This window comes from Hirundo rustica, chromosome Z (assembly GCF_015227805.2).
Source record: "Hirundo rustica isolate bHirRus1 chromosome Z, bHirRus1.pri.v3, whole genome shotgun sequence".
Lineage (NCBI taxonomy): Eukaryota > Metazoa > Chordata > Aves > Passeriformes > Hirundinidae > Hirundo > Hirundo rustica.
The window spans coordinates 11,670,755-11,688,310 of NC_053488.1; the positions used below are offsets into that span (position 1 = coordinate 11,670,755).

The window sequence follows — 17,556 nt, forward strand, 5'->3', positions numbered from 1 at the left end:
TTCCTTCTTGTTATTGTTAATTACAAATAATTAGAAGGTTAGCTAGGGAGGGTGAGTCATGGCACAAGGAGTATGTGGGAACATGGGTTTACAGTGGGGCTCTGGAAAAAGTGAGGGAGCTCATAACACCAGGAGGAAGGGAAGGTGCTGGAGAGCCGTGACTCAGGGGAGGGAGACCTGGGATGGAAACGCGAGGGAGGGCTGGCTGGGGCAGCCGGTGGAGAGGATATTTTGGGAGGCAGAGGCCCCATTTTGAACTCTCCCCTGGAGCAAACGTGTTGTGGAGGAAGTGGCAGCTGCGAGGCAGGAGGCAGCCGGACGGAGGAGGCGTGGCTGGTCAGCAGCCAGCAGGGCCGAGACAGGGCCGAGACAGGGCCGAGACAGGGCCGCGGCGGGCCCGGAGCCGGCCCCAGGCAGGGCCCAGGTGCCCTCGCAGCAGGACCTGCCGTGGGGAACCGCCCTTTCACCCACCTTAGCCACACGGATGAGGTCCGTCACTAACCTGGGGAGGGGAAGGGAAGGGAAGGGTCTTCGAGGTAGGAAATAATAATAATTAGAAACCACAGAGGATTCTTGATCCACGATAATTGATCCATTATCAGCCACTAAAAGAGGACTAAGGGGAACTCATGTTTTTGGAGCAGGGAAGAAAGCTCCAGTGTTATCTCATGAGTTGTGTCAGGGAAAGCTCTTTGAGGGGATGTGAGATGACAGAGAAGATTGCCAGCATGCTCTGCTACTGGTAAAAGCAGATATGGACCAGAGGTGAAATACTGAGTGTTGTGACCAGAGAAAATACAATGATAAGAATCAAGACCCAACAGGGAAAGAGTCAGGTGTAGAAATTCAAAATCACAGAAAAAATAAAATCTGGCCATGTTAAATTCAGCTGAGAAGAAAAGGGAGGTTTAAGGACACTTGCACTTACGTATCAGCAGCCTTTCCACATCTGTTGCCAGGAGACCCAAGAGGGCAGTGCCGAAGTGGGTCAAATGGAGGATTAGCAGTGTGAAAGTGAAGGCAGATGAAGCAGGCATCATCCTCGCAGGAGGAGACAGGAGTGGTGCTGGACAGGTGAAAACAAAAGGCTTGCTGAGAGAGTGAATTCCCCTCCAAGTAGTGGAGAAGGTGCTCTGTCAGGAGGCAGCACATATTACACACAACACATATCTCTGAGGAAATCAAATGTGAAGTAAGTGTTTAGAGAATTTTCACATTCTCGGTAAAACAAAGGATTAACAATGATCTGATCCAGTTAGATTAGTGGTGGCAGCTCTGGGGACCAGTATTGCAAGACAATGCATTACTCTTCTGAGTCACTGGTTTCGTTCTCACATGGGCCTTTATTAACTGCAAATCTTTACCTCCTGATGGTTGCCTCATGTGAAATGAGTTGGTGGCTCATTCCTGTTCGTACTGAGAAGGTGTCCATGTTACAAAAATCATCGCTGTTAATTACAAGCCATTTGCATTAATTGGTATCTTTGCTGGAAGTCTTCACAGGGAAGACGTCTAATGACTAAACAGCAAGCACAGCCTGCTAAAACACCCTGTTTCCATGAAGTTGCTGCTGACTGGTCCGGGATTTTGTGGGGTATTTGGGGTGGGTGACCAGGGATATGCCAGTTGTTGCTTGAGATGTGTGATATATGGGTGGCCTTTTTAGAATCAACAACTGATTTTCTGAGCCTCAACTTTCAGCAGTGATGGTGATTTGTGAATTTTGTATGCTGTACCTGTTCTGGACTACTACTCACAATGGAAAGAGAATCCCATATTCTAGTACTTTGCTATGGTTTGTTTTCTGCCTTCTTGGTCATTACTGTTTTCATTTGATTACTCATAATTTGCATAATGACAAAGTAAATTTATATTTTCTAATTTGTCCACAACAAGTGAAATTAGTGTCTTCTTAATAGATTACTTCTTTTGTCCCAGGTTTACCTTTTCTTACAGTTTCAGATGTCAAAGTGCAGTAGAAAGTTCCATTCTTTGATGAGACAAACTAAAATGAAGAAGGAAACAGGTACTGTACTGAGCTCAGATAATACTAAACCTTTGAACAGACAAGCATCACTTTTCAGGGAGGTGTGTGGACATTGTGTGGAAATACAGTTATCTGAAAAGCAGTAACAACTTAACTACATGAAATCGGGATCATTGTCCTGTGATTTTACAGTCTGGTTCCCCCTCTTAAATGTTGTATCCATTCAATTCATGTCTGTCATGCTGTAGATCCCAATGGGGTATCTCTTTTGTATTTAGGTGTTCTTCTGCAGGGCTTTCCACTTCAAATTATTTCTGGATACTAACACATTGGATGTTATGTGGAATATGACTGTCAGATAAACACCATTAGTAAAACGCCTCCATTTTATAAAAGTAAGGCAGCACACAGAAGGAATCTGTTTATCAGCTTGAGATCCCTTTCTCCAATGTTTCTCAAACATTCAGAGTTTTTACTGATGGCAATTCCTTCTCCTCAGGAGGAATGCTCAGCGTTTCTCCAGGTCAGGTCTCAGGGTCTCAAAGTAGGAACTTGGAGAGGAGGGAGCTTGCAACTAGTGATGACCTTGCTTTTGGGTGAGGAAAAGGAAAAAAGCAACCAAAGCCATGGAAGGATTGTTTAGACAGACATGGCATTTTCTCCTTAATACTGAGTCTTTCCACAAACAATGAGTTTATGCTGTGGACTTATTGAAACCAGAGTCTTGGAAAAACTGAGTGATCCTGTAATTGTGTATCCAGTTTATGGTGTAAAAATAACCTTTGAACAATACTCTTGGGCACATGGTGTCACTTTTGGGGATGGTACTGTGCAGGGCCAGGAGTTGGACTCAATGGTCCTTGTAGGTCCTTTCCAACTCAGCATATCCTGTTACTCTGTGATTTCGCATGGTTGAGTACTATACATTGCAATTCCAGTTATGTTTAATAATACAGGTTTGTAAATGTTTTCAGCTGATGTGGACCCTTTTAAACTAGAAAATAGAGGACAATGTAATCAGTTCATTGTTTAACACTTTAGAGGTATTTAGATATTTTTTTAAAAATTAATTCTTTTATAGCCTTAGAAAAGACCATTTTCATGTTTGTAATTTCAATAAGGCTTATAAAAGGCTTTCTGAATTCACTAGAAAGAAGGGATCAACTATCCAATGTTTTCTAGTAGTGAACAGGTATAAAACAACCGTAAAACTCTAAGTCCTTTAAATCTCATGCTTTCAAGAATGCTAACAGAGTAAGATTATAGCAGGCTCACAGAACAAGTAGAATAACTACCTAATATTTTCTTGGGGTGATTAAATCCCTAACATGAGTACAAGTTAAATTTAGAAGAAATCTTATAATGTTCCAGGTACTGCACAACAAATTGCAGTACCAAGTTTACTTCTTTTCTGAATGGAGCCATAAACAAATGTAGAAATGTAAAGTTATGTGTGTGTGTGTGTGTATATATATATATATGTATGTATAAATTTTGGCTGAATTTGACTAACTGATCTCATTTTAAGGAGGAGTCTCTTAAGAACCTCTCTCTGTCTATGATGAATGCTTCTCAAAAATAAAGGGATGTGAAATCATTACTTAATATAAATGAAATAGACACACCATATTACATTAGGTGCTTATTATGGGTAAATACAATCACCTGGGTTGTCTCTTTAACAGTTCCATTGATAACGGAAGAACTGCACTAAGAAAGCAAAGATGTGTTTGTTGTCAGAGATATCATTAAGTAAGGGCCTGAGATAGCAGAAATACAGCTAGTGATGATGATTTCTGGGGGTAGATAAGTGTCTTTCTGAAGAGAAAGAACATAAGATCCCTTCTCTTGAGGGGATTTCCAAACATTTGCCATCAGTCGCTGCTGCCCCCTGCAAAACTCTTCTGATTTCAGGAAATGTTCAGACAGGCCCAAGGTGGTGAGCTAGTATCTCTTGTTGCAGGAGTGTGAGCTAATTATAGACACAGAATAATTTTTGGGTAGTAAGGAGGTGAGGAATGACAGGAGGAGCAACAATAAGATTATGTGGTCACTTGATAAGGGATGGTACTAGGTATAATACAGTTAAGAGGGCTTATTTGTTGTTTTATTCTATTTAGGGTGTATATTCTATTTGCTAGTATTATTAGTGTCTTGTGAAAGAAGTATTTCTTGGGAATGGACTTAAGAGAATTCAGGACAGTGAACTTGCAGAACAACTCAGGAAAGGCACTCTGTGCATGATATGGAGAAAACAGAGATTGTTGTTGGACCAAGATGCAGAGGTGCTGGCACTAGCAAAGAAAGGAACATAGGCCACCAAGCCACACACCTGGGTAACAAGCCACAGCAAAGTGGTGATGCGACCTGATCTGACACCAACAAAATCAATGAACCATTAACATAAATAAAAAAGGATGATCAAGTCCAGAGACATCACACATGAGAAAATGTCTGCACAGGCATAAACAGACGGGCCTGAGCTCACATTCCTTTTGCTCCAAGCCTGCCAAAAGCAAGTGTATGTGGCCTTTGTAGCTGTCATCCCAAGTACACTCTGATGAAGACAACTTAGTTATGGCATAGCTCTATGGCTTCTGGATGGATCTGGCTGGCATGCAGGCTGCTTGGAATGGGCAGTGGTGACCACACCTACAGAGCCCATCTACGTAAAATTACTGGCCCTGCCACTGACTCTTAAATCTTCAATTCCAGATCTAGAGTATTTTCATGCAGTGTTTAAATTTGCAACAAATGGGAAATTTTAAACATGTCCTCTGAAGTGCAAATTTCCATTCATGCATACCACCTGGGAGCAGACTTCAAAGAATGTGCTTCCTCACTCCCATGCCAACAGCATAGCTTGAATATGCTGTGGGTGACTTCAGGAGCAAAGATTCAAAGGCTGGCTTTTGAAAATCTGAGAGGGCTCCCATAAAACTTGCAATCTCCTGTGAGGCATGACACTTACCTTTTTTGAGCTATGGAGGGTGATGATAGCTGCTTGTACTCAACCTGTTTAATGCTCCTAGTTTTTATTAGTCCTCCTAATTTTCGACTCTGCTCCCTTTTGTTTTTCCTTAGGATGAAAAAGTGGTGTGGAGAGCTTCTGAACTCACACAGATAATAGTTGTCTAAATTCCTAGTGTGAACTTTTGTCTGATAATACAAATTCTCACTCAGGTGCAAATCCCTGATAAATCTTGTTTCTTTTCTGTGGTGGTTCCTGTGCTAGGCCTTCTGGTCTTCCTGATACCAAAACACAAGTTACATGGAAGTTAGTCTGTTTGAACTTGGCTCCTTTTTTTTTTTTTTTTTTTTTTTTCCCTGCTGAAGGAATATTTTATTCAGACCATTTGAAAAATATGGTTTAAAATTAAAAAAGAATTGTCTTTTTATATCAGAGTTGCATAGAAGAATGAGTCCACTAAGAACAAACACGCAGTACTGTAATCTGACTCTGATTTATTATACAGAAAATATAATTTACTCTTTATCTCACAGTATCAATTAGTTAAATGCAGGTAATAAACACTGGGGAAAAATAAGCAGTTTCTGTGTCACATGAGAAATCCCTCTGTGGATTTTGAACTTTTTTGTGGGGGATATGTTTTGGTTTTGCTTTGGTTTTGGTTTTATTGGGATTTTTTATTTTTTTTTTCTTTTTTTTTTTTTCTTTTTTTTTTCCTATGAAAGGCCTGGTCATTTAATACAGGGTGTCCTGTTACGGTATCGTATAACCTAAGAAGCTGTCACTCCACCTCTTTTGTGGTTTTTTATCTGATGTTTTCCTTGTAATTTCAACCGATTCTTACTTTGGTGTTTTATTCTTTAGTTTTTGTAGTTTGCCAACAAAGAGATCACACATCTCTGATCTGAATACACATGCCTTTGGCTTTTCCTTCATCTGAACTTGCTGGGGTTCCTCAGAAATCACTGGGTTTGTTTGCCTACCACGCAGTCTTCTTCGCTTCTCTGATTTACTGGTATTTGAAGTAGGATTGGATCAGTGCAGATCCAGACCACAAGTTAAACAATTTTCCCCTGCTAAATCTGGCATTTAAATGCTATGCATAGCATTATTCCATGCTGAATTGTGAAAGCATCTATGAGAGACCTGCATAGACATTCTTGGGTGCTAGCCAGCATGATTTCTTTCTCTTTCTTCCAGTCAGATAGTATAGCAAACATGTTATATTCACAGACTGGAAATAGTCTTCTCTATTCTCTACCATGCCTTGTCAAACTCCTGTAGTTATGGACTGCTCCAGAGTTATTAGGTGTGGAGAATTATCCATACTAGTGGACCATGCTCCACTGGGCTACTTAGTGTTATGAAGTATTTTTGCTTATCCAATCCATACTAGTACTTGACAGTTCTCTCTGCAATAGAAGGACAAAATTATTCTTAGAAGAAGAAGGAAAGTCCTTCCTCAATAGGTACAAATCTGAAGCCAGTAGAGAAACTTGTGGTAGATGTATCTTTGATACATATCTGGTGAATTCATATACAAGTCTGGCTTTTCTTGGTTCACTGAGTTGCTGGCACAGAGTTGGCAGAGTTTTGGGAGAAAAGCTGCTGTAGGCAACTACCTTGAAGTGAAGTTTCAGATCTCTTTACCTTCAAGAAACCAGAAACACTTGTTTGCAGATTGGGGAATGTTGTCCAAGTCTTTTCGGAGTACAAAGTTTAACACCTGTCCCTCTCAATATTTCATGTTAGTGAGTTTGACAAGCTTCTATGCCTTATTAGAACAAGTTTTTACAGGTGCCTTGTTCTTTTGTTTACTGTGGGACTGTGGCCACACTTGTGGTAAACAAATAAACGTTGAACACTTCTCAGTATTTTAGCAATTCAATCTATTTCAAAATTTTCACCTCAGACTACTTTGGACCTTTTTTGCTGATTTGAATATTTGAAGCAATTTTAAAATTGTGTCTAATTTGCCTGCTTGCCACTGACTTTTAAGCTTCCTGCTATGGCAAACCAGCTGATATTTATTTTATTTCATACTTAGAAATAATAGAATGAGTGGTTTGAAAGACTTTTAAGAAACATTGCTGTGAGTTGTGTAAAAAACAGTATACTACTAAAACAATATTTCCAAGATCAGATCTTCTGTAACATCATATTGTCTGTGAAGATACAGATGATTTTCATGTTCTGTCCAGTACATGCATCTGGTTTTTAACAGTCTGGACCTTTTGGAATTACCCTGATGTACAAATTAACATTCTCCAATAGTAATGCTGGAAATATATTAATAATTTTATTCCTAAAAACTTGATTTTTTTAATATGAAAATACAGCTATTCATTAAATAAAGGTGAACTAATTCATATTTTGTCTTTATTTTATAGGTCAGATTTCCACATTTGACAGTTTCCCTGTGCCAAACTGACATCAACATGAATAATGAAGTGTGTCACAGTAAAGTAATTCTTTACAGCAGCAACACCAATACAGTACTTTTCCACCTTCCCTGACCCATTTACCACTGTCTTCTGATGCTCCTTTCTGTAGAAATAGTTGTGAGCTAAATTAATATTGTATGTTATGAAATGCAAGGCTGTTTATAATTTTCTGTAATTTATCAACATTATATTTGTTATAATTTGTAGAGATAAACCAACCAATCTTCTGACATACGTAAGTGGTGCAAACTGAGCAAGAGGAACCTAATTTTCTATCTGTCATACTCGATATTTACCTGAATGTTTCAGGGCTAAGATTAATTCTTCAACATTGTTTGTGGATGTTAGCCAAAATTGTGAAAAAATCTAAGATTTTAGTCAATCTTTCTCTAGCCAAGCTCCTAGTGATGAACACAGCAGATTCAAAGAGTATGCTACATAAACTGTAGTGTTTCGATGTGAATTTAACACAGTAAGGGATATTTAGTAAGCAAACTTCTTGCTTCTGTGGAAGGTGGGGGTTGAAACTGTCTGTTGCACTTGTGCTGCAGTGCACAACAGGCTGTTGTGACAACTCAAACCAAAAGAAAACTGAACTCATCTGTATTTAAGTTGTAAGCATCCCATCTACTAATGAAGCTGTATACATAATAAATTATAACATAGATTTGACAAATGAAACAGCAGCCTGTTTTATATTGTTGATACATGGTGCTAGTCTCAGAAAATATTTAGCTTCTAAATACAATATTTTAAATATTTTTTTTGTTCCTCTAAGCACAGGGCTTCAGAGATGAGTACACAGAAGGAACGTGACTCCTTGAGTCAGCCCATGGTAATCTGAGTAGATTATAAATCACAAAATGGAAAAATTAATGATTTTATTAAATATTTAAGTCTTTAAGTAGCTGATACTGAAAGTAAACTGTTAGCAAAGACTTTAGAGAGCTGGACTGGAAAAAGAATGTAGCCTATGTATGTCATCTGACCTGTAGGGATGAAAAGGTGGCAGCAGGAGCAAAAGGAGAAGTGAATACTAACTGCTCTGCAAATATAATTGCTATTTTGCAGAGGCAGTGGAAAACCATCAATTTACATGTACATTTAATCTCAACAGATCACTATGGCAAAAGGTTTTGGTTGAAGTGGTAAAGGCCTGCATTTGAGAATTGCCTGTGAGAATTTAATTTCATTGACATTCCTCTATGCATGTTTAATGAAGATTTGATCTTATTTAAAGTATAATGATAAATATGCTAACAGATTTTTTTTTGTTCTCCCCCAAAGTAATTTTGTGAGAGTCGAGAGTTTTCTCTCACACCAAGTCCTGTACCAGGGTGAAAAGATGAATGGAACTTGCAGCTTTTTGGTCTTTCGAGATGTTTATTCAATTTATTATCTCAAGGTCCGCACATCGCTAACACCTAGCTTAGCACACTGGAAAACACAGCTGGCAAGAATGCCAGCCAGAAAATTCCAAAGTCTTTTAAAGTTTTCTAGTCCAATTTACTATTAAAAGATACTATATTTACAGTTTTGTGCCAATAATCACCTATTTTAGACACACAATTTCTACATCAAACCCATTCTATGAATGTCTCTGTGCCAATGTTACAGAAGAAAATGGAGTAGAAGGAGACACCACCCAAAATCCTCCATCTTGCTCTCATCCATCTCCACACTAAAAATCCAAAACTACAAATTTTTACCCTGTGACAAACTAAACTACCATTTATTTCAGATCTTTGTTGCTTTTAATTAATCTCTAAGTGTTGGAAGTTTTTCCCATGGACTAAGGTCAAAGGCAATGCTTTCCTGGGGTCCCAGCTAGGGTCTCAGACCCCACAGGGCAGTTTGAGGGATTTTCCGTGAGCCCTGGTCTCCAACAGTAACTAAACATCTTACTGCTGTGTTCTGGGCTAACGCAATGTGAATATCTAATGCAGAAGTTCAGACTTTCTTTTATTTAAACAACAGTCTGGACACTGATTATTTGGATTGAAACCAGGCCTGGCACCCAGAAGAGCCTTGAACTTTCTAGAGCTGCACTAGGTGCAGTTCTTGGCTAGCTACACTGGGATGTCAGTTCCTTTACAACACAAAACAGTATATGAAAACCCCAGTAAAATTACTGTTTAGAAGCCATTGGACATCTGAGGCAGCGCTGAGCCAACACACTGGTAGCAAAGGAAGCATCTTGCAGGTAGAGTTGTAGTCTAAGCCATAATCTTGAGCTGGGAGCTGTTATGCTGCAGTTCTATGTTGCCACTCCCAGTCTGTTGGATGCTGTGGCATGAGACCACAAAGAGCAACTTGGGAGCTGCTTTCCTTAATGTTGCTGATAGAGCTGACTTCTGATTACTTCCCAGAATGCAGGAAAAACAGCAGCAGAAAAAATCAGTCTCTCTGTTTTAAAATTTGAGAATAATTTAGGCTTCTAATTTCAGATGATTTCAGAATATATCAAAAGGGGGAGGAAAAACAAAAGTGCTGTGTCTGTGACCAAGGCTGGTGGATCATTTCACCTGGCTGCTTTACCAGTTCCTCAGGATTAGCAGTTCCTAGTCTCTTCTTCAGATTTCTTCTTTCTGTTACTAAAGCAATGACACAAATTTGAGACAATAAATTTCTTTGTCTCATTTGTCTGAAGTTGAAATAGCTGTTCTAAATGAAGAGTTGGGCAATTTAATAGCTGATTTAATGTTGTGTGTTGTGTTTTTTAAATTGACATTTAACAATTATCTTTGAAAAATTCCTTTTGTAAGAAACACTTCAATTCATATGGGATTTACCCATAAAACACATGGTGTCTCTGGGATAGATTTCAAGTACCATATGGGAATAAACATATTTTCTTTAACTTTTATTCAACAGTACGTAATGATTTTTTCCTTGTTTTATTGACCTGTCTAAAAATATATTGCAGTATTTTTCTCCAACGCTTCGTTTCTCAGCTGACTGATTGACAGTTTGAGAAAAGGGTAGAAATTATAAACAGAAACTAACAAGCTCATGTTATTTCACCAGATTTTGCTCTCTGTAGAATAATGTGAAAAGAATGACCCATTTTATCCTCTTGCCGGGATTAAAAGACAATACATCAAGAGTCTTGAAACTATCAGTAATTTGCAGTGATTTTTATGGGCCAGAAATGCTTCTGTTTATATGTTGCATTCTTTGCAGTCTGCTACCTCTTTAATAAAGACTTCCCTACTTTGCTATAAAATGAATTATTGACAAAGATGGGAAAGCCTGATTCAAAGCAGACAAAGAAGTCGTCATGTGTAGAGAAACACAAGTTATAAATATGGTGGTGGTGTTGGGTTTTTTGTGTGTGGGGGGTTTTTTGTTTGTTTTTGGTGTTTTGTTTTGTTTTTGTGGTGTTGTGGTTTTTTTTGGTTTTTTTTTTTTGTTTGTTTGTTTTGTTTTTTTTTTTTTCAGTGATCTACATGCAGATATACCCTTTAGCTGATGAGTTCAAAGCTCCTTCAACACTACTTGGTGCCCCACACTATCTCTCACATCTGTGCAGTTCCTCTTACCCTCTCATCCATGTATAATTTTGATAAAGTCAAATACTATGTTTCCATCGGAGCTTCTGTGCCTCACAGAAGTTTTGGCAACTGTGCTAAGTAGTCTATAGCACTGCACATGTTTTCCATGTGAATTTTGATGACAAACAGAAAATGGTGGTGGTGGTGGTCATGTAAAAATTTGGCAATTAGTCTGGAAAACTGATACTGTTTGTTGTGGCCTTTCTTGTAAGTGTAAACAAAATAGTGCAAACTGCCTGATGTGGCTATCAGTAGCACAGAGCGCAGCAAGACTGCAACATCCAGTTGAGTACTTGGTAAATTTCAGTGATTAGTCAGTTTGAGCTCAGTACTTCTGTCACCTGGTAAGTAGTAGTATTGCTGCTACCCTTTCAATAGGGGAGAGTGTGTGTGAAGTTTGTAAGGAAAATGACACTGGCCGTGTGTTTTCCTGATTTAACACTTCCAGAGAGGGTGGAAGCTGTGACTTTTGTACTGATGAATGAAAGTGTGTAGAATGATTCTGAAATATGTAATAATCTGGAATGAAATTTTACCAATCCCTACACTTATATGACATGTTGATTCAACTTAACCTCAGGTCCACACATATCCTGCATGCCAAAGCATTGCGGAGAGAAATAGGTAAAGCAATGGAAAGCCAGTGGCCATTAATTTAGTAGTGTAAATACCTGTTTTAAAATAACCATGGTAGTGTCATATCTTCAAACATTCTCAATCTCTGTACTAAACTTCCCACAATTTTAGATTTCAAATCAGAACTTCATTTGTCCTTAAAAAATAAAAAGCTCCCAAACCCTTTTAAATATACAAAATTATAATTCTGTGAATATGTCTAGTTCCTTCCATTTTGATGTATTTTTATCACAATGAAATTTTCACTGGTGCTTTCACTGGTCTGTATTTTCTGCCTGCAAAAACATGAATGAAATATGACAGAAAGCTGGGATCTTTTTTGCCTGAATTTAAAGGGATGCTTGTTCCCCTTCAGTAGCAGCATTAGGACAGAGCATTTATCTTTGCCATGTTATCCTCTCTCCCCCTTTGTCCTAGATATGTGGGGGGTTTGTCCTCAAAGGTATTCTTCTTTGTTGTTTGAGGAATAGTGTTTTCAGTTTGAGGTCTGACACTTTAGACAGTTATAGAAAGATTAAAGCCTACAGCCATAAGGCCTAAATAGGTTTGTCCAAGAGGTTCTTACTACCTGCCAGGGGCCTCCTCCTTTGTCATTGATCTCTGCTGAGGAGCCATGTACATATTTCCAGCTCTTTATAAAGAGCATTCCCCGAAGACCAGATTCTGATCCTCATAAATGCCTTATTTTAAAAACCGGTCTACTGTAGAGAAAGTATGCTGTGCTATGAAAAGGATCTAAAGCTGAGCTTCTCAGAAACCAGATTTAGGTCCAGAAAATAAATTTTAGCCTATCATGCTAACTTCCCTGATAGTATGCTATCTGAACAATAGATATTTGTCTTTGCATTTCATGGATTCTTATGCTGTTATAGTATTAAGGCTGAAAGTTAAAAGGAAATAAAATGACATTTTAAAACTTCTCTACATGGAGAAATAGTTCCAAAATACCCATTCAAAGAGGCTCTTGTAAGAACAGAACAGTACAAAATACCTCTTGTGGAGGAGCTGTTTGAGGTTACTTCTCTGTGTCAGCTAATCCTTCAAAGTTTATATCCAAGCAGGGATTGCAGACTTTGTTATTGCTGTCACCAGGCCTGCAGAGAAGAAAATAAAAGAGCATGGCTACCTTCCTGTTTTTCTGGGTTTTGTTAGGTTTGTTTGTTTGTTTGTTTGTTTGTTTGTTTGTTTTGGACAGGGGGGTGTTTGTTTTTTCCTTGGGCAGAATGTATAATTATGGGGGTTTTTTGAAAAATATTCTCTTTATTTTCTATTTCAGATTGACATTCTATTTCAGATTGACAGTGTATATATTCATGTGGACAGAGGCAACATTCTATTATGACTGATCTTCAATAATTCTTCTTCAATTTCTTTTGGGCATTAATTATTGTTATTTCTTCCAACTATTGTTGAGCAGACAACAAAAATAAGACCCCAAACCAGATTATCTTTGAACCCCAATGCAAGATTCCTTGTTATATATATAAAAAAGGGAATCCCAAACCCCTGGTTTAAAAATCTCAAATTCTTTCTAAATTACTACAAATCTAGAGACATCCGCACAGATGGTGCTTGTTTTCAAATCTTCTTGATGTAGAGCTACAGGGAGTATGTGACATATCCTAACAAGTATGTGTTATTGAAATATCTTCCTTTTAGAGTTTGGAAAATGTCATCAATTCTTAGGCAAGAAAACAATACTAGGGAGATGGCAGAGATAGGAATAGCTGAGTGAAAGTAAACTGTGTGGTCCTATTTCCTAATCAAGGAACTTGCCATGGGGGAGAGAATTCAGTGATACTGAAATTGCAGCATAAATTAGAAAGGGAAAAGATATTCAGCCTGGGAAACTATTTGCCAAAAGATGTGAGGCCAAGACTTGGAGAAAATTCAAAAGCCGCTTGGCTGTTCTACAAACGTAATTACAATGGTACGTTTTTTAGGGTAGATATAAAGATTGTTCCTTTAGAATGTGAGTCAACTGATAATTGTCTGAGTGGAATGTGATTTCCTATTGGAGATGTTATTCCTCCACTGTCTGTAACAAGGTTTCTCAGATCTCTTTGTTCCAGTGTCTGGTGCTGGCCATGGTCAGTGACAGGGCACAGTCTGCATAACTTAATAAGCCACGCTTATTACTAAAATTTGGGCCAAACACAGCTCTGGGATGATTATTGAAGTATTCATACAAGCACTGTTGTATGTCTTGCAAAAAACCTCTTAGGTAGTTCACCTAGGTGCCCCTGATGCTAACTATGCACCGCTGTGTAACAAAGTGACAAACTATTTGAAGTGTTTAACAATCTCCACAGGATTGCTCTGTTGCTGTGCCACTCTTATATGATCACAGAATACATAAGTGGTTAAACCTCTGCAGAGAGCCTGATCTTGTCTGGAATCAAGGATACTTAACATAATCTACTACAGAAGGAGTTCCAATGTCTTTCCTGTCAGGTTAAACAGCATACCACTTGACACTTTACATTTAAGAGAAGATTGTGGGTACAGATTGCTGGATGTCATGGGGCCGCTCATGCCACTGTATCTTTGCTGTTTCCTTTCCAATAGTGTAGAGTGCTTGCAGCAAGTCAAGGGTGTATCTTATCTACACAACAGAAACTTAAGGTGCTTTTAAGAAGGTTAGCAGTTCTGTGGTTGCGTCACGGAGCTCTGTTCAGACTACGCAGCCCTGCTAGACAAATACACCTGGCCAGGTGCTACTTCTCACTAGTAGATTGTTGGACTCTTCTATAGAGTTAAATTAAAAAGTTATAGACAGCAGTCCTGGGCACTAAAGCTCCATTGTTCCTACTGTTAGATAATTAGATTTGGGCACGCCTTTAACCCAAGCCAGTTATCTCTGTACCAACCAATTCCTGAACAGGGAAAGGGAATTAGTCAACTGGGATGTGATCATTACATTCAGAACACTGAGGGACTTTAGAAGTGGGTTAACTCCAGCTGGAGAATTTCAGCCAGTTAACTTCAAGTCTCAGTGCTGGGAATGACCCAAAGTGTACAAAAATTAACAGAGTAGTTGCTTTAGACTTAGCTTGTTTAATGGTGGCTTGAGTGTACATATATGAGCAAGGGAGACTTACCTAGCATTTTACTAAAACCCTAATTAAAGTGAGAAACACAAGGTGAGAAGAAAATAATTGCCCTGGAGGCTTTACTACAGAGAAATAATGCACAGGGGAGCAGTTGTCTTCAGAGTCTGACCTTCTTTAGGGGAAAATCTTTTGTATGTAATGCTCAGGTTGTAAAATCCTATGTTTAAAAAACCCATGCAAAAAACTTAACCCAGAAGACTTCTGATATAATCTTGGAGATTTTTATTTGGGTTTTTTGTTTTGTTTGCTTATCGGGCATTTTTTGGTTCAGTCAGGGTGTTTTAGCTTGGTATGGGTTATGCTGCCCAGAATATTGGCAGAGGATTAGAGGTGGTATAAATATTCACTGGGTGTCTTTCTGGAAGGACAATGTGTAAAAAGGCCAAAAAGGATACCCTATAACTTCTTGAAGATGTGAAAAGGCATCTTCTTCCAACTTCTTTTACTTTTGCTGTTAGAAGAGTATTGCTGGACATTTGTTCAAAAGCAATGTTTAGAAGAGTGTGAAAGTGGTAGTCTGTTTAATCTGTAGGTCTTTTCAAAATCCCTCCTCCAGTGATAAAAGGCTCTGATAAAGGAAAAAAAAATAAATATCTCTGATCAGGACTTAAGCCTATGATGAGCTATGATGAATTATAACTTAAGAATAGGACAGTGCAGCTCAGCAATAGGCAGAGGTTCCTAAGCTAACTTCAGAACTAGATGCACAATTGCTATGTCAGCACAGCACTACACCCTAATTAATCAGCAGAGAGGAGTTAGGTAAATTAGCTCCAGTAGCACTGTACTAATGCAACTTTATGTTTTCTCTGCCACACGTTATCTGAGCTGCGTTGGATCAGGTAAATGTTCCAACTTGTTCAGTACCTGTAACCTCATCCTAGATGGCATCATGTAAAATGTCTATTGAGAGTGTTTGACCAGTATCTTTGGACAAATAGCCTAGGTTTGCAAACAAACATAGAAAAAAATAAAGAACTTCAGAAGGAGTAATCTTTTAAATATGAATCAGAAAATATTTAGAGTTTCTGCAATGAAATTCAGTCATCTTTTTGCATCACAGAGTCTGCATTTATTTGGGAATAAATGATTCTGCATTTATTCTGAAGTATTTCTACAATACATTACCCCATTTTATTCAGTTAAAATCCACAACAAAACAACAGCTCTTCATCTGACCAAACTGCACTGGCTGTAGCCAAAGAAAGCACTTTTTGTCCTTTGTGAATAAATAGACCCTGCTGACATAGACCATATTACATGTTAAGGAAATTCAAAATAAGAAATGAGGGAAATTCAAGATTGGTTGAATTATAGATGCTTTTGAGTGTCTAGTGGGAGAAAAACAATTTCAAAGGACCTATTGAAACACTTTTCAAGAAAACTTGACATTTCATCCAGAGGGCACTGGCACATGCTTCCTAATAAAATGGTCACAGCACCAAGTCTGAAAGAATTCAGTAAGTTTTTGGATCATACTCTTAAGTACATGGTGTTATCCTTGGGGATGTGCTGTCAGGACAGGAGCTGGACTTTGGTGATTCTTGTGCATCCCTTCCAACTCAGCATATTCAGCAGCTCAGTCCTGTAAAACATAAAACCCACCAAACTAAGGTTCAAATTTTTGATCCTTCATAGAGGAAATATCCTAGTAAGATACACTAGGCCAAACTGTACCCGTGATTTTTGATCACATTATGAACTGGCATACTTGGGAGATACATAGACATACCGTACATGAGTTTACATCACAGAAGACTGATGTCTTTAGTGCTGAACAGAACATGCTGGCTGTGAGCTAGTGCACTGAATTATTTCCATTCTTCCAAGCTGCAGTTAAAATTTTTCTTACATGCTTTTTTTACTTCTTTCTTGTGTTCTGTTTCTTGTCTATGGATATATGTTCAAAATATCTAACCATATAGAAAAATTACAAAGATATTATGGTATTCTAGTCTGAATTCTTAAAGAGGTGGATCTTGTATAGTCTGATTCTACCAATAATTTTGAATGTTTGGGTCACCATTTTTTGGTTTTAATAGTGATGCAGAGTATTTAGAGAGACTAAGGTCTCCCTTCTCTTATCAGGTAGTGACTTAAGTATATGTTCAGATACAATCCTGTTCTCCCACTGGCAGAAGTGCTGGGGTGTTATCATCTCGTATTTTTGTTAGCTGAAAATCAAATGAGCAACAAAGATTTTTGAAAGCAGGAAAAGCATCAGTGAGGTCATGCCTTTTCTTGGGAAGAATCTGTCCACATTACAGGAAGCCATGGGCAACCACTTTTTTTTTCCATTCCCTTACTTACAGAACTTGTTTTATACACCCAAATATCTTCAGTCTTCTTATGACTAAGATAAAGTTATCACTTGGTTCTCAATGGTATAGTTTGACACCTGACAGTCCATTATTAGCAATATCTTTAATATACTTCCAGATTAATTTCATAGGAAGTTTTGATTTCTAGATGTTGATGAATTGTTGACAGAACAGAAAACTGGAGGTAAGACACTTATGATGATGATAATGTATTATGATGACCGATGACAAGATATCTTCAGGTGTCCACTGTCTGTTGAAGCAGGGAGTTATTTAAGTGGCTTGCTAGAATTATGATAGTTTGCTTTCTATTGTCCAATTTCAACTGGACAAATTTGTTTTACTTATACTTCTAGAAGTTATACTCTTAGCTCTTGTTGAATTATTCTTGTTGAATTATTCTGATTAAATTACAACAGAAATCTGATCTTTAGCAAGTGTTGGGAAGGAAGATGAAAATTTTCAATATTTTCTTACAAGTTCTGCTTATTTTTTTTTCTTTTTTCTTTTTTTTTTTTTTTTTTTGCCAT

The 17,556-nt window shown here is 38.1% G+C and overlaps 1 long non-coding RNA gene across 1 annotated transcript; it reads left to right on the forward strand.

Moving 5' to 3' along the window:
• Positions 1 to 375: 375 nt before the first annotated feature.
• Positions 376 to 7,650, forward strand: LOC120765913 (uncharacterized). Its single transcript, XR_005704526.2, has 3 exons — positions 376 to 489; positions 1,957 to 2,026; positions 7,349 to 7,650. It is a non-coding gene; the product is annotated as an uncharacterized LOC120765913 (long non-coding RNA).
• The last annotated feature ends 9,906 nt before the right edge of the window (positions 7,651 to 17,556 follow it).